Source organism: Equus quagga, chromosome 21 (genome assembly GCF_021613505.1).
Source record: "Equus quagga isolate Etosha38 chromosome 21, UCLA_HA_Equagga_1.0, whole genome shotgun sequence".
NCBI classification, from domain to species: domain Eukaryota; kingdom Metazoa; phylum Chordata; class Mammalia; order Perissodactyla; family Equidae; genus Equus; species Equus quagga.
In genome coordinates, this window is record NC_060287.1 from 15,647,309 (window position 1) to 15,665,546 (window position 18,238).

The 18,238-nt window shown below is 40.6% G+C and overlaps 1 long non-coding RNA gene across 1 annotated transcript; it reads left to right on the forward strand.

Moving 5' to 3' along the window:
• Positions 1-667: 667 nt before the first annotated feature.
• LOC124231281 (uncharacterized) lies at positions 668-8,286 on the forward strand. Its single transcript, XR_006886477.1, has 3 exons — positions 668-803; positions 6,870-6,958; positions 8,108-8,286. It is a non-coding gene; the product is annotated as an uncharacterized LOC124231281 (long non-coding RNA).
• Positions 8,287-18,238: the final 9,952 nt, after the last annotated feature.

The window sequence follows — 18,238 nt, forward strand, 5'->3', positions numbered from 1 at the left end:
TCTTTGGACCCAAGTCCAGACACCTTCCTTTGTGTGGGGCCCAGGCCCAGTGTCCTTGGAAGATGTGGGGGTAGTCAATGAACTCTGTACACCATAGCGGCTGCACCAGTTTGAATTCCCATTACCAGTGTATGAGGGTTCCCTTTTCTCCACATCCTCTCCAAAATAAACTTTCTTTACTTTTAAAATTAGGTTCATAAGGCTGGCCTGGTGGCCCAGCAGTTAAGTTCATGCGCTCCACTTCAGTTCTTGCGCTCCACTTCAGCAGCCCTGGATTCACTGGTTCCGATCCTAAGTGTGGACCTACCCACCACTTATCAAGCTGTTCTAATCTTCCTCACAAAAAAAAAAAAAAAGAGGCCCATGATTAATCTTTTCATTAATTCTCTATCTTTTGGATCTTCCTAAATCAACATGTACTCTAAATTACTACTCAAATTAAACCCTAGTTTTATATCTGCATTCTCTCTGTTCTAGTCTGAAAAGCCTACAAGCTTTTCTTTCTAGTCCCCATTTCTGCCTCACTCCAGAATCTGGCTCAAAGCCTGGACTTTCTTGAATCCAAAGGCTGGCAAGTAAATCTTCTATCAGATAGCTCTGTCACATGTCTGTGTATTAAAAATAGCTAATATGACTCACTAACACTCCTTACTTACTCAGACTGAAGGGCAGCTCTTGTGCCCCAAGGATGGGAGTGTGGAGGAGGGCAGTGTGTGAAGAGAGCACCGATATTCAGAAAGAATTCTCTAAACTTCGCATTGATGTCGAATTTGTCCCCGGTATTTCCAGCAGGAAGCACATCTGTAAGTGATTTTATGTGGAATTATTCTTTTTTTAACTGATTTTCCTGGAGAGGCACATTTTCTTAAGTGTCTGGTATGGCTAATATGGCACTGTCATATTTATTCAGGTGTCACTGTTTAGACTAATCTAATAACAGCCCTGGTTTCAAAAATGGCTTTTGTCAAACTGTCTTCTGCCTTAGCATTCTGAATGAAACTTTTGATTTGTTCATTCCTTCATTCAAGTGTCATTATTGACTACCTTCTATGGTGGTCAGTTCTGCCATGATGCCCAACATCAGAGGGCACTATTCTCTTTATACTCTCTGGAGTTGAGCTCTAGCAGGGCATTCCACATGGGTGTATATTTGCCTAAGGGGATAAAAAAATATCTATGACATAGTCATCTAGCCCAGGGCCTCTGGGAATGATTAATAAACATTTTTCAAAACAAGTAGATTATTGTGCATTCATTGTATTATTCATTCATAGCTGCTGGTTTTTTGTTAATGAATAGCCCGGGTTTCTGTTTTTCTTGGCCTCTGTCTGGTGGCTTTCTCAACATCCAATGATTCTCTCTATCCCTGACGTGAAAGTACACTTAGTAATCAGCGTAAACACAAAACAGGCAGAGATTCAAAACCAACTATGAACGAGGCAATAAAAATGCTGGCTTTCAGATAAAGTTTCTATCTTGTAAAATGTTGATAACGCTTATCAACCAGTGGAATAAAGTCCAGCCCTGTTCCTAACACAGCTGACAACCCAACCTTCATAAATGACAAAAAGTCAAGTTCAATGATCATGACCATATCTTTGATTTTTTTATTTTGAGGAAGAGTAGCCCTGAGCTAACATCTGCCAATCCTCCTCTTTTTTCTGAGGAAGACTGGCCCTGAGCTAACATCCGTGCCCATCTTCCTCTACTTTCTATGTGGGATGCCTACCACAGCATGGCTTTTGCCAAGCGGTGCCATGTCTGCACCCGGGATCCGAACCGGCGAACCCCGGGCCACCAAGAAGCGGAACTTGAGAACTTAACCGCTGTGCCACCAGGCCAGCCCCTCTTCTAATGTTTTTATCGAGCTATAACAACAGAAAAATTGCTTCTCTTTAATACAACCAAGTCAGGGAGATCATAAAATCCAATCATGAGAGGTTTATTTACTTAACATTTGTGAAAACGTTCTTTCAGTAAGAAAACTTTGTTCCTAATAGTAACTGACCTGTGTCTTCATTCTTTTTCACCTCTGGCAAACATTCATGAGACTTGACATAACTACTTATGTTAGTTGGTTCAAAAAGACCTTGTGATTCAGGTAGAAATAATACTTCCAGTAGAGGAATTTATATCACGGTGCCTCTTACCATCCATTAAGCAGCTTTTTATGTTGGGCTTCCTTGTAATGTGTACTAATGTCAGCTTGTAAGAGGAAACGACATTTAGAATTTTCACTAGTCAATAATAAGAGATCACTATTTCAAATAACCTTCCTTCAGTCCTAGTCTGTACTGAGTGCCAGAGGGAGGCAGATCCGAAGATGAACAATGCGTTATCTGTGCTCCTTTGTGTATGCATACAGTCGTGTTCCTGAGACCACGTTGACTCAAATGGCAAACTAGCAACAGCTCTAACCATGGATTACATGGAGAGCTTTGAGACTATGGGAAGATTAATTCCAAGTGGGGGATTTGCAAGCATGTATAGTGACCACGGGAATGTCAGAGGAATGGGAAAACATGGAGAATAAGGAAGGAAGAGACACTTGAGCATTGAAGAATGGAAGAATGGAAGTCTGGTTGAGGAATTCAGACTTAACCCATGTAAGTCTTGGGACGTGGAAGTTACTCATGCTCAGATTTGTGTTCCCTTCACAAGGTCTCATGCACCCTCCCTGTTTCATACAGGGGAAAACCTAAGATGTATTATTTAAGGTCTACAAAGTCTCCCTCAATCTACCTTCTGTTGCCGATCCTCTCGCCCATTCTGTTCCAGTAAAATTGCTCCACTCCCACCAAATACTTTCTCTCTGACCTCCCAGCATGTCTTGAACTCTGTCACCTCTGCAGTTTCCCTCAAACCCTAGCACTGGCCTGGGAGCCTTCCCCATTCTTCTCCAGCTACCCAATCTATACACTCAGCACATATTTAAATTATATACATGTGTGGGTGTATCACTCTTCTTTTAACTGAGGGCCTAGTATATATTAAGCAATGTGTGAGATACGAAGTTATACCAGATCCGTCTCTACTAATCAGAGAGTTTATAGCCCTAATCCTATCCATCCTTTGAGAGACGTTCTCTAGACCAGCCGGGCCTGTTAAATTCTTTGGTACATTCAGAAATGTCAGTACCAATTACATAAATGATCTAAACTGTTTCCTACAGATCTCTATTTTTCCTTTTAAATGTTATTTGAAATATTTATGATTGTTTAGTTATTCATCAGTTAAATAATTTTAAGCTCCTCGAGAATAGGGATCCCATTTCATCTATCTTTGTTTCTCTAGGGGGTCTTCTACTCGCGGCAAGACAAGCCAACAGTCAGGAGGCAAGGTGGTAGGAGAGAAAGGGGCCTTTTATTACAGCCTGCCAGCAAGGGGGAAGATGGTGGACTGGTGTCTTAAAGAACCATCTTAAAACTACAAAATTGTGAAGCAGTTGTATAGGGCAAATGGCCTGAAAAGGGGGTCTCGGGATGTTGAGCATCTGGAGCTGCAGTCCTTGAGACTACAGAGCATCCCTTTCTCTCTTCACCGGTGACAGATGTCAGCAGAGGTTTTTCCCGAAGGTCGTTACATCCCTAGAAAGGCTGAAAGAACACAGTTATTGCCTTATGGGAATAAGGAGGTCTATGTATAAGCCAAGGCTACAAAAATAGCAGAGCAAGTAGACGTGTACTTCTCTAAGCTACATGCAAACTACAGCTTTGCTAACAAGGAAAGGGGGGTGTCTTGTTATAGTCCCAGCATAGTTCCCCTCTACAAGATGGCTTCCCTTATGCTAACCTATGTTAACCACTGTATTTATCTAAGCTATTTAAGCGGCGCTAAGAGTAACACTGATTAAAATGTTTTCTAGGGGCCGGCCCAGTGGTGCAGAGGTTAAGTGAGCACATTCCACTTCGGCAGCCTGGGGTTTGCTGGCTCAAATCCCAGGTGTGGATATGGCACTGCTCGCCAAGCCATGCTGTGGCAGGTGTCCCACATATAAAATAGAGGAAGATGAGCATGGATGTTAGCTCAGGGCCAGTCTTCCTCAGCAAAAAGAGGAGGATTGGCAGATGTTAGCTCCAGGCTAGTCTTCCTCAAAAAAAAAAAAATGTTTTCTATATTATAGGTGCCCAAGAAATAACTGATCTTTATGAAAGAAGTTAATGAACATACATATTATATTAGCATATATATTATGCTATTATTAATAGCATATATTATTAATAACATATATATTATATATGCTAATATACATAAGAATATATATTAGCATAAGGGGCCAGTGTTAAGATGCAGTGCACATTTTTTAATTTCATGAACCGATAATTTTTAAAAAGTTAATAATATATATATGTATATATATATGACAAAAGCTTATTTTCCTAATTAAAATTACTTCAAAATCTATTTTTACATAAATTATACCACTGATGCGGGGTCGGTGAGCTGAGGAGTCGAAAGAAAGATTTCTTGGACTCTCAAGATCTGGCAGTAGTGCTCTTTTATTTAGAGAATAGTATGGAATAGCATGGGGACAGGGCCCATGGGCAGTCAGAGCTTCTGCTGCCGCTTCTGCTGCCCCCGCTGGCATGGGGACAGGACCCATGGGCAGGCAGAGCTGGTGCATGGGGACAAGACCCACAGGCAGTCAGAGCTCCTGCTGCTGCCTCGAGTTGACGGTTAGGGCTAATTTTATAAGGCATGGGTATGTGAGTCATCTCTTTACAAGACAAAGGAAAGAACAAGGAAAAAAAGTTAAAATGGTATCAGTGCAGGTGGGGTCTGGTCATTGGGTGATCCCATGACTTTTAGACAAGAATCAAATTGGATTAAATAAAGGTTAAAAGGTTAGAAGCCACCCCCTAAATCAGTTTCATGAGATTGCCAGACAGCAACCAACTTAAGTTCTTGCCTTCCCCATTAAGAGTTTCTAAGGACAAGGTCATCTCTCTTCTTCCTGGTACAGAGAGGGAGGCACCTTTTACAGATAGAGATTTACCTTACACATGTAAATGTGTCCCAACAAGGGCAAGTTCCATTCCCAAGAGCCTCCTTCCCTGTCCCAGTTTATCAAAAGCAATCAGCCCCAAACAATCCCGATGCCAAAGAGACATATCCTGGGGTGGCCAATTTCAGGTCCCTACAAGGTCATCCCCCCTTCCTTCACAAACACAAATGTCTCTCAAAAGGGCAAGCAAAATTCCAGTCCTCAGAGCCCGCTTCTCATGTGCAGTTTTAAAAGTAACCAGCCTAAAATCCTCATCACCACCACGAATTTGTTATACAAAAAATCTGTTAATCTGTTATCAGATTTTCATAAAGCTGAAAAAAAATCAATTTTTTATAAAAGTAGAAAATATTACCTCAGAATAAAGCCTAGGATTTTTAACTGAATAAACTTATATGAAAAATCACCACAGCATCCTAATTATTTTTATTTTGCCATTTAAATCATTGAAGTAAAGTACAGAAATTTCGAGATGAGAAAGTAAAAGCTACAAAGAAAATGTCAAAATATCATTGGTTGAGTGATTATTTCAATTAATCATTATAAGAATCCTGTAGAGTAGGTCTTAATAGCTCCAGTCAGAGAGGTTAAATAATACACCGGGCAAGGTCCCTAAAACCCAGTATTCAAACTCAGGTGTCTGTGACACCACAGGCCTTGCTCTCCCCACTGTGTCTCCTGGTGCTACTCCTAGCAGGAGAGTATAGAGAAACTTCTAGGAGCTGGTGATATTTTGTGTTGGGCCTCCAGGGAATGATATGTTTCTTTTTGTTGCTGTTTTTGTAGTAACATTGGTTTTATAGCATTATATAAATTTCAGGTGTACATCATTATATTTTGATTTTGTGTAGATTACATCATGGTCACCACCCAAAGACTAATTACCATCCATCACCTCACACACATGCCTGATCACCCCTTTCACCCTTCCCCCTCCCTCCCTTCCCCTCTGGTAACCACCAATCCAATCTCTGTCTCCATGTGTTTGCCTGCTGTTGTCTTCTACTTATGATTGAGATCATATTGATGAGGATTTTAGGCTGGTTACTTTTAAAACTGCAGATGAGAAGCAGGCTCCGACGAGCAGAATTTGCTTGCCCTTTGAGAGACGTTTGCATTTGTGAAGGAAATCTCCATGCCTCCCCCTCTGCACCAGGAGGAAGGGGGGATGGCCTTATCTCTGGAAACTCTTAATGGGGAAGGCAAGGACTTAAGCTGGTTACTGTCTGGCAATCTCATGTAACTGATTTAGGGTGGTGGCTTCTGGGCTTTACTTAATCCGATTTGATTCTTATCTAAAAGTTGTGGGGCCACCCAATGGCCAGACCCCACCTGCATTGATACCATTTTAACTTTTTTACATGTTCTTTCCTTTGTCTTGTAAAGAGATGGCTCACATGCCTATGCCTTAAATTTAGCCTTACTCTCCACCTATGTTTGCAGCAGAAGCGGCAGCAGCAGCAGCTCCTCCTGCCCGTGGGTCCTGTCCCCACACACCAGCTCTGCCTGCCCATGGGTCCTGTCCCCATGCTATTCCACACTATTCCCTAAATAAAAGAGCACTACTGCCAGATCTTGAGAGTCCAAGAAATCTTTCTTTCGACTCCTCGGCTCACTGACCCCGCGTCATTTCTGTCCTTAATTTTCTGAGGAATCTCCATACTGTTTTCCATAGCGGCTGCACCAGTTTGCACTCCCACCAGCAGTGTATGAGGGTTCCCTTCTCTCCATATCCTCTCCAACATTTGTTGTTTCCTGTCTTGTTAGTCATAGCCATTCTGATGGGAGTGAGGTGATATCTCATTGTAGTTTTGATTTGCATTTCCCTGATAGCTAATGATGTTGAGCATCCTTGGAATGACAGGTTTCTGAGGGCAGAGACTGCGGTGAAATACTCCAGTGTGAGGAACAACTGTGCTAAGTCGTGATGCAGGGAATGGAGCGGATGCCGAGGTAAGCATCCCAGACCCCGTCTCGGGACTGAGGCATTCATTCCCCCAACACATGGCAGCATTACTGGTTCACTCTCTGGGATTAGCTCTCAAAATGAACCACCTTACCCAGTGGCAGCCCACACAGATAAACGCTTAATGCTGGACAGAGGATGGAAATGTGAGATGAGACCTAACCCCTTTGCCTCAAGGTGGGGCAACTCTGAAGGGTCAACCCAGTTCCAAAACTCTTTGTTGCAACTGCATCTCCTCCATCTTCTGCCCAATCCAACTTTCTTCACCCTTTGATAAACTTTCAACATGCAAGTCTCCTTCTCAGAATCTATTTCCCAGGAAAGTGGACTGAAGACAGTAGGGAATTAACAATCAATCAATCAATCAATTAACTCCTGAGAGAGTATGGTATATAACAATGATAAGAGAGATAAAACTCTGTTTGGAGAAAACCTTGAATGCCATGCTAGGGAATGTGGACTTTATCCTGTGAAACAATAGTTTCCAAAGGTGGAGTGGCTGAAAGGATGCTCAGGGGTGCGGGAAGAAAATATTGATTATTATTCATAGTTCTATAAATGTCTCCTTTTCTCCATTTCATAATATAGATAATATATTAGTAAAATAACACATACACACATACACAGATACTTTGGCATGCGCTGCAATTTTTTTTAACTAATAGACGTGCAGTCAAAAATTGAGACCACAGCTAGAGACACTGGGAAAGTTAAGGAAGTCTTTTTTGCAGAGAAGAAAGACACGCTCAGGATAGAAATTAGAACAGTGGTTCTCAAACTACAACCCAGGAGAACCACCTGGGAACTAGTAAAAAATATTGATGACCCGGCCCCACCCCAAATCCATGATATCAACTCTCTGGGGTGGGAATCAGCAACAGTATTTTTCTTTTCCCTTGGTGATTCTAATGTGCCGGGTTAGGAACCACTGAATTAGAGTTACAATCAAGTTTGATCTGAACTGACCAATGAAACACTATAATTATTCATTCAAACTGTTAAATCCTGAAAAGTAACCATCCAGTTACAGGGAAATGAAAACTGAAGATTTAAAAAGTGCTTTTACCTTAAGTGTGACGTCCATATTGGAAATAAATACAGTCCTCTCCACAGTTCGTTGTTGCTTCCTTTTAAAGCCTGGCAGTCATGTGACCCTCCCGGCTGTCTCTGCTGGAAGAAATGAGAAACTCACCCATTAAGAGACCTTCTACAGAAGCTCCTTTCTTATCAGCTGGAATTTGAGTGAGCTCTCTCAGCCTCTCAGCTTGTTTTCCCAAGTTTACACAATAATAAAATACACACAATGACCCTCTTACTCTTCTCTTACCAGCCGATTATTTAATACTGATTAGCTTTGAAATGCAAATAGCCCTATCAAATAGCAGGGTCCTTGCCTTCGCCTGGATGGAGGCTCTATTAGCCTGAAAGTCAAAACCATTTTATGCAAGGACAACGTAGTCCCTCCAGAGGCCCCTAGGAGATCTCCAATATTTTCAGGATTATATTCAGGATATGAAATGCTTTGTACTGACTAACAGATTATCCTTTCTCTTAAATTCATTGACCCCTTGCTGACCATTGGCCTAACTTTCAAAGGAAACATAATGCTTTCAAGATTTGTGTTTATATCAAAATAAAGCAGACACCAAAAGGCGAGGGAATTTCTATGGGAGAAATTTATCTAGCCTATTAGTCAGGACTACTTTTTGTTTGTCTTAAACAGAGAGTAACAACTTTAGAGTGGCGAAATACCTTTGAGATTACCTAATTCACCCTGTTCAATTTACAGATAAGCACCCGAGGGAGGCCTAGCGTGCCTTTACTAGGTCAGGTATTGGGGCTGGAGGAAACAGGGTTGGGTTGCTGAATGGCAAATTCCTGGTGGGGTGGAAACTGAGCTGGTGTTGGCAGGCAGGTGTCAAACCAGCTGGAGTCTCTGGCCTGAAATTCAAGGCTTGGAAGGAAGAGTCAGAGGCTGAGCAGGGCCTAAGACAGGATATCGAGACTAGGACTCATCTTTCTAAAGCAGTAGGAGAGGATGGGGCTGCTGTCAGACGCCAGGACTTGGGGCTCCATAGAGCCAGGTGCTCGGGTCAAACCGGGCGTTCCTCTTCGACGTCCATGGGGAGCAGCTGGTTTCAAATCTCAATGGGATAGTTTAGAAATGACACAAACCTGCAGCAGAAATTCAATGCCTGCCACAGGTGATGGAAGCACCACCCTGCTTCCTTTCTCCCTAAAAATATCTGCCTTCCGGGCCAGCTTGGTGGCGTAGTAATTGAGTTCACACGCTCTGCTTCGGCAACCCAGGGTTCACGGGTTCAGATCCTGGCACAGATCTAGCATCGCTTGTCAAACCATGCTGTGGCAGCATCCCACGTAAAACAGAGGAAGATTGGCACAGATGTTAGTTCAGTGACAATCTTCCTCACAAAAGGATAAAAAAAAAATCTCCCATTACAAAATAGAATGGTGGTTGCCAGGAGCTGGGGGAGGGGAGAATGGAAATTATAGTTTAACCAGTACAGTTTTAGTTGGGGAAGATGAAAAAGTTCTAGAGATGGATGATGGTGATGGTTGCATGACACTGTGAATGTACTTACTGTCCCTGCACTGTACACTTAAAAATGGTTAAAAATGGTGAACTTCATGTTATGTATATTTTACCACAATACAAAAGAAAAATCTGCCATTAGTTCTTAATTCACTAACATCTTCTCCCTTTTGAATAGATTTCTCATTCTCATTGTTAAAAAAAAATCTCCAAAAAAATTCAAGAATTCTAGTTTGAGAAAATCATTACCAGACTGAAGATCACTTGACAGACCGTGAAATCTCTGAGCAAATTTAATTGTTTTTAACTTTGTCAGAAGCAGTTGGTAAACACAGAACAAAAAGAACTTTAAATTTCAGAGAAGCTAAAGTTTTCTCACAATCCCAAATAAAAATGTTAGTTCCCAACACTACTTTCTCAAAATATAAAAGATCTTTAAGATTTATGCACTCGTTGTTCACTGCAGCATTATTCACAACAGCCAAGATGTGGAAGCAACCCAAGTGCCCATCAACAGATGAATGGATAAAAAAGATGTGGTATATATATATACATATATATATATATATATATATATATATATATATATATATACACACAATGGAATACTACTCAGCCATAAAAAAGGCAAAATCATGCCATTAGCAGCAACAAAGATGGCCCTTGAGGGTATTATGCTAAGCAAAATAAGTGAGACAAAGACAGACAAATATCGAATGATTTCACTCATATGTGGATGACAAACACATGGATAAGGAGAACAGATTGGCAGTTACCAGAGGAAAAGAGAGTAGGGGGAGGGTGAAAGGTGTAAAGGGGCACATATGTATGGTGACGGATGAAAACTAGACTATTGGTGGTGAACACGATGCAGTCTATACAGAAACTGATATGTAATAATGTACACCTGAAATTTACACAATATTATAAGCCAACATGGCCCCAATAATATAATTTTTTTAAAAGATCTTTAAAAATAAATAACAGAAGGAGAACTACCTCTTTGTAAGTGTTTAAAACATGCAAAAGAAAGGGCAGGGGGAGCTTTTGAATTATTGCTAGATGTCATTTAATTGCCATTTTACAGCCAAGGAAATTGAGGATTAGAGAGGTTAAGTATCTTGCCCAAGGTCCAGTTTGGAAGAACAAAGTCCAGACCAGCCTCTAAAGCAATCAGACTCCAAACCCTCCCTGTTAACAATTTGCTCTTCCTATGCAAATGTATTTCTTGCTTCAGGCTGTGTAATAACCATAAATAAGGGGGTAGGGATGGGAGTAAGGCAATGGCATTGAGTAATGCCCCAAATAACCAAAGTAAATTGCCTGTAAATAGTGGGAGAGTCCTCATAAAGCGCTCCACTTGGAACTTCCCTCCAAAAGCAGCCCATCAATCAAACCCTCCCACCACAGCACTGGAAGCAAAAAGAAAGCCATTTTGTGGAGTGTAAAAGGAGAATCATACCACATACCCAGAGCTGACTGTAGCAAACAGAAACAGAAATATCTAGAAAAATTAGCATGACGTAGATGAAAAGTCTGAGCATTTCAGTGTGAACTTTGAACAACTGTAGACAGAGACTGAGAATTCCAGACAGCTCCACATGTAGCCCCATACCAGGAAGTTCCCAGCTGGCGTGAATCTGTATGGGACAACCTAGGATAAAGACTGGTATGAAGTTTCGAAAGGATCAGCAGGTGAATCAGAGCCAGAACAAGCAGGAGAACAAGTACAGAGCTGTTTAGCTTACTTCCAGTTACAGGTTTTTCCAACACTCTACTGAGAAAGTGTTGAGAGTCAACATCCTTGTTGTCATATCTGGTCTAAACACCTTGGTTCTCACGTGTATCAGGAACTGTGCATGTATATGTATTTACATTTAGGTAAGCTGGGCCTAGGGTAAAAGGATGCACAGAGTCAGCCACAAATTTGTGTCTCCCGAGATTTGCTCCTTCTTTCCTTTGGGAACTCCAGTTTTCTCATGTTCCTCCAGAACATGAGCAACTTGGTCTAGTGCTTGGAACCATTTTTCTTTCTCCTACTCCAACTCACTGCAGTTATTAGAGAAGACTCTGGTCGCTCCCAATCTGCTGAGTAGCAACTGGGATGCCAACGTTTGCTGAAGTTGCTGCTACCACCGTTGAACATGCAGAGGTGTGCCACTTGGGGGTCCATGTATGATGTAGAAGGCGACATCTCTTTTGTCTAATCTATGAAGTCAGATGGCCTGAGTTCAAGTTCCAACTTTACCATTAACTAGGTATGTCAACACTGACATACAGTTGTGCATTTATCAAATGGGACTTTTAATAGCCCTTCCTTGATACGATTGTGGTAATGATTCATACCACACGACATAATGCATATAAAGCACTTAGTTGGGTTAGCCTGCTGGCATAGTGGTAAAGTTTGCACACTCTGCTTTGGTGGTCCAGGATTCACTGGTTTGGACCCTGGGCATGGACCTACATACCACTCATCAAGCCATGCTGTGGCTGTGTCCCACATACAAAATAGAGGAAGATTGGCAACGGATGTTAGCTCAGGTCCAATCTTCCCCACCAAAATGAAAAGAAAAAAAGTACTTAGTTAATATGTATCGAGGGCTTATTATGACCTGTCTTATTCAGGCTGCTATAACAGAATACCACAGACTGAGAGGCAACAACGTGAATTTATTTCTCACAGTTCTCAAGGCTGAGAAGACCAAGATCAAGATGCTGGCAGATTCAGTGTTGGGTGAGAGCCTGCTTCCTGGTTCATAGAGAGCCATCTTCTCGCTGTGTTCTCATGGGGTAAGAGAGGTGTGGGGGCTCTCTGGGGTCTCTTCTATAAGGGCATTAGTCCCATTCGTGAGGGCTCCACCCTCATGATCTAATCTCTGCTCAGAGGGCCAGCCTCCTAAAACCATCACATTGGAGGTTAAGGTTTCACCATAGGAATTTTGAGAGGACACAAGCACTCAGTCCACAGCATGAGCTAAGCAATGTCCTAACGTTGCTATTATTGGTAAGAAGCAAGAGGAAGATGCCACTCTCCATATTCCACGCGATAAATAGCTCTGCCCATTTTAACCTAGTATTCATTACAGCCCCTCACTTTAGAAACTAGGCTGGCCTGGAACACCACGAATGGCAGACACGGAGCTACACTCAGAAACAGCCTCAGCACAGGCCCAGATGTGACTCTCTCTCGGGGGACCCAAGTATCCAGGAGCTTTCATAAATTGTACCTAGTTCATTAATTTCATAATTCCAATACAATGATAATTTTTGTTTCTGTTTAAAGTACCAATTAAAAATTATCAGATAAAAAGGCGAAAAAACCCACAATTTTCAGGGAGTTTCAGACTTTGTTAAGGAGGACCTCAAATATGATAAACTCCTCTAAAATTTGAGTTGCTCAGGCTCAAAAGATACAGGTAAAGAGAAGTATCTCTTACAGAATGGGGCCTAGTAGGTCATATCTAACCTACATTAGGAATTTCATTAATTCTTCCTGGGAATTTTTCCCATGAACATACTTTCATATATACGCACATAGGTACATGAACAAAGATGCTTATTGCAGCAGTGTTTATAAATGCATAAAAGGAAATAAATATTTATCTGCAGAAAAGAGGGTAACTAAATCATGGCACTTTTCAAAAAAATTGAATTAAATCTCTATATTCTGTTATGAAAAAATTTCCAATATCAATAAGTAAAAAAAGTAGGTGCCAAAAATTTGGGGGGGGCCAGTCCTGTGGCCTAGTGGTTAAGTTTGGCATGCTTTGTTTTGGTGGCCTGGGTTCAGTTCCACCCACGGACCTACACCACTTTCAGCAGCTATGCTTTTGTGGCAACCCACATACAAGATAGAGGAAGACTGGCAGAGATGTTAGCTCAGGACAAATCTTCCTCAGCAAAAAAAAAAAAAAAAAAATTCTTTAGCATGTCTTCATTTATGTGCAAGTGAGTTTTAAAAGATATATACATATTTGGGTTATATACACAAAACAATTCTGGAAATACATATTATAAATTACTGATGGGGGTGGATGGCAACAGCTGTTTCAAGTGTTTTGACTAAACACACTGCTAACTTCGATTTTCATAAAATTGTGAATGGACATAAAATGGACAAAGGACAAATTAATTACATCTATAATGCTTAGGAGTCAAAATGATACCCCAAACCCCTCCCTTCCGATGGTTTCCTTATTTTAAACAAGATTTACTACGGCAGAATTCCAGTGAAAGAGTTTGGACGAGCTTTAGGAGTTTGTTGTAAGAAGGATCAATGATCATATAATTTTAGGGAGAAAAAAGTGGTGTACACACCCGGCAATTTTCTTTTACTAAACCTGCACTCAGGTTGAATTTTCTGGATCCTTACTGACATCTCAGAACTGGTAGGGCCACATAGTTATTTCAGCATCTTCCATTCGCTCTTCATGTTCACCTGAGCAGAGAAAAAAATCACTCATGCGTGATGCCTCCAACCTGAGAGAACTAAAAGCTGCAATGAGGTATTTCATATTATTTCTATATTCTCTCACTTTTGTTGGTCTGACCAAATCATACTGGGAGATATTTAGGGTCACATGTTATAAAAAAATGGAACAGAATAAAATGTCTTACAATTATTTTATACCATAAAATAGCTTAATAAAAACCTGAATGGAATAAATCAAGAACTCTCAGATAAAATGATCAAATAACACAATGATATTTTGAAAAGAGAGAAATATTGCAGTCCTAAAGGAAAAAATGAGGATCAAAACAATATTAAAACACAACTAACAAATTGATAATAAGTGGTACAGGATGTGATAATGCGGGTAGAAACTACATTACTAAAAGAGATAACCACAATGAAACACAAGGAAAAAGCCAAACATTGGAGCAATTAGAGAGGAGCTAACAGATAAGGAAGATAAAGAGAATCTAAGTATAACTGATTTTCTTGAAGAAGAGAATCCAAAAATGCAAGAAAAGTTTTATTTAAAGACATAATTCAAGAAATATCCCTGAAATAAATCAAAAACTGAATCTGCAGAACAAAATATCATCTCCAAGAAAATTTGATATAGAACATTCGATTCGCAAACGAATGAGCTTCAGAAATAAAGTTTGTTTCTTTTTCAGATGCCTAGGTTTTATAGGTAAAATACTTGCAAGGGAGAGAATTGAGGCTGGCTTCTGACTTCTCCATGGCAATACTCAGCACCAGAGAGAAAAAGAGCAACAGTAGCCAGCCTCCAAGGTGATCTTCAATGATCTTGCCTCCTAGTGTGCACACACTTGTGTGGTCTCCTGCTCATTTCAACAGGGTTGGTCTGTGTGACCAATAGACTCCTGCAGAAGTGATGCTATGAAACTTCCAAGATTTGGTTCCAAAAGGCACTGCAGCGCCTGTCCTGGTTGCATTCTCTCTTGGATCATGCATTCTGGGGTAAGCCAGCGGCTGTACAAAGGCCAGCTCTATGAGGAACCAAAGTTTTTTGCCAATGACAGTGAGGAAGAGGTTCCCAGCCAGAAACACGAGTGAGCCATTGCGGAAGTAAATCCTCCAGGCTGTGTCAACCCCTGAGATGACTACAACCCTAGCCCACAGCTTGAGGCAATAGCATGAGAGAGCTTGAGCCAGAAGCACACAGCTGAGCCGCTCCCAGATTCCTGACCCTCAGAAGCTGTGTATGATAACAAAGCTTTGTTGTAAGTGGCTAAAATTTCGAGTAGTTTGTTACCCAGCAATAGATAATTAAAACAATCTTCAAAAAGGGAAATAGAATGTGACCCAAGAATAATACACAGTGTAACCCAAGAATAATAGATTCACACAAGATGTTATCCAAGAATAAAAGTAACAAGTAGCTACTTTCATAAAGGAAAAATGTTAGGCAATGCAAGATCCACTAAAAGCACTACTTGTTAAGAAAAATCAGCCAATTAAAAGATTAAAGAATTCAAAAACAGAAATTGTGGTGAAAAAACTGACAGTGAGTATTGACTCTGTTAAAATGGAGAAATGACACCAAGTTACTATGAAAATTTTGCTCTGGACTGGAAAATAAATGTTAAAAATCATACAATAATAAACTATAATAATAATGTAAATAACAAACCACAGGGGGAGGAATTGTCTTTCATCTTTTCCTAGCAAGATGTTAATTACTACCAGCTAAGATGTAAATATTTTATTAAAAAATAAACACAACTCCAACCTCTTTGTATTTTTCATAAATTCTTTGTTAAGAGGAACCTTTTAGAAAATATTATCTGTGGTGAAGAACTATCTCCTGATTTTGAATTTCAACAATTCCTTTAGTTTCTTTAGTTTCACTTGTTTCTTTTATTTTTTTTTTTTATTTTTATTTTTTAAGATTTTATTTTTTTCCTTTTTTTCTCCCCAAAGCCCCCCGGTACACAGTTGTATATTCTTCGTTGTGGGTCCTTCTAGTTGTGGCATGTGGGATGCCGCCTCAGTGTGGTTCAATGAGCAGTGCCATGTCCGCGCCCAGGATTCGAACCAACGAAACACTGGGCCGCCTGCAGCGGAGCGCGCAAACTTAACCACTCGGCCACGGGGCCAGCCCCTCACTTGTTTCTTTTCTTATATTATATATTTGAATTAAATTGTAGTTAGAAATTGGATTTGTATTATTATCCCATTTGTAGAGAAACTTATCTTTCACTCTTCCTTTCACTGAAAATGTCTCAAGTGAGATTCACTGCTGTGTTCTTTCTTTTTTTTTTTCTGCTTTTTTTCTCCCCAGATCCCCCCAGTAAATAGTTGTATAATTTAGTTGTGGGTCCTTCTGGTTGTGGCATGTGGGATGCCGCCTCACCATGGCCTGATGAGCAGTGCCATGTCTGAGCCCAGGATCCGAACCCTCAAAACCTTGGACTGTCAAAGCGGAGTGTGTGAACTTAACCACTCGGCGACGGGGCCAGCCCCTGCATTATTTCTTAATGCTAGAATTTGATGATTTTTTCATTTTTGTTTTTGTACTTTTCTGCATTGCATAAATTCTTTGTCATCTGCAAATATTGATTTTATAATAATAATTGAGTAATTTTTAATAGTAATTAAGATAAAATACTAAAAGCAAATAGGACAATATGTTTAGTGATTTATTCTAGATGGTGGGAATATGTATGGTTGTGATTTTCTTCTTTGTACCTTTCTGTATTTCAAGATGTGAATGAATAAAAAATGATTTTTTTTTTAGGGGCCAGCCCATGGCCAAGTGGTTAAAATTCCACATGCTCTGTTTCAGCTGCTGAGGTTTGTGGGTTCAGATCCCAGGCGCAAACCTACTCCACTCATCAGCCACACTGTTGAGGCATCCCACATACAAAAGATAGAGGAAGATTGGCACAGATGTTAGCTCAAGGTTAATCTTCCTCACCCAAAAAAACCAAAAAAATTTTTAAAGAGCAACAAGTTTCCAAAAGATTTTCCATAAAATACATGCAATTATTGATATATTTATTTTATTACATACATTTTATTGCTTCATTGAGTATAGAAGCAACACATGCTCATTCTTAAAAAAATATAAATGATATAAAATGTAAATATGTAAAAAAATTTTTTTAATGTAAAGAAAAGATGTAAACAATCACAATGGTCTATATTTCAGTACACAGTGGTGGGTCCTGTGAATAAGCATTTCCTTCTGGTTTCTCATTGTATATGATATCGAACCTGAAGTGAGTTTGCTCACCTGTTGTGCAGCAAGCCAATCTCTGACACTGGGTGTAGTGGAAGAAAGTAGGAATTTTATTATTGCACAGCACTGAGCAAGGAGAAAGGGCAGCTAATGCTGAAATCTCAAACTCCCAAAAAACCTTAAAGTAAGGGTTTTTATTTGGGGTTTTAGGTAGAGAAGGAGGAGCATATGGCCTTGCTGGTCAGAGCTTTTCCACCAGCCTGTGTTTGGCCTTGAGACTCCTTGCAGAAAGCAGGGAGCCCTTGACCTTGCTGGTCAGCAGCTTCCCCACCAGCCTGTAGCTGCTTTCAGAGAGGAGGAAGAGATAACGAATCCAGGTGGTTGTCCTTGGCCATTTGTCTCCATGGCTCCATGGCAGGTAGTAGATTCTGGAGCCAGGAAGCCAGGGAGTAAGCTGGGAATGAGTGCTTTGGTTTTAAATCCATATATGCTGGGTTTAATGTAGGGAAACAGATATCAGGGCCAGTATCATATATATAATCCACGAGGATGAACGTCCTCCTTGAAAAGCACAGTGACTATTTGTTCCCTGCTGTATCTTCCATGCCCAGAACAGCACCTGCACAGATCTTGCACTCAACTAACACTTCTTACACTGATTAACAAATGGTTTTAAGTTGAGATAATGTAGTAGTTATGGATTTGTGTTTCCCTTTATACACTTATTTCATATAATAAACTATTCCCCACCTGACTAAATATTTTTCTCAAACATTTCAGGTCTGCTAAAAGTCCATCATATGGAGGCTTTATTTAATTATTTCCCTCTTCTTGCACAGTTAATTTTCTAAAATCTCACTTTTGTGTGTGTGTGTGTGAGGAAGATTGTCGCTGAGCTAACATCTGTGCCAATCTTCCTCTGTTTTATGTGGGATGCTGCCACAGTGTGGCTTGACAAGTAGTGCTAGGTCCGTGCTCTGGATCTGAACCTGCAAACCCCAGGCTGCTGAAGCAGAGAGCACCAAATTAACCAATTCACCACTGTGCCAGCCCCT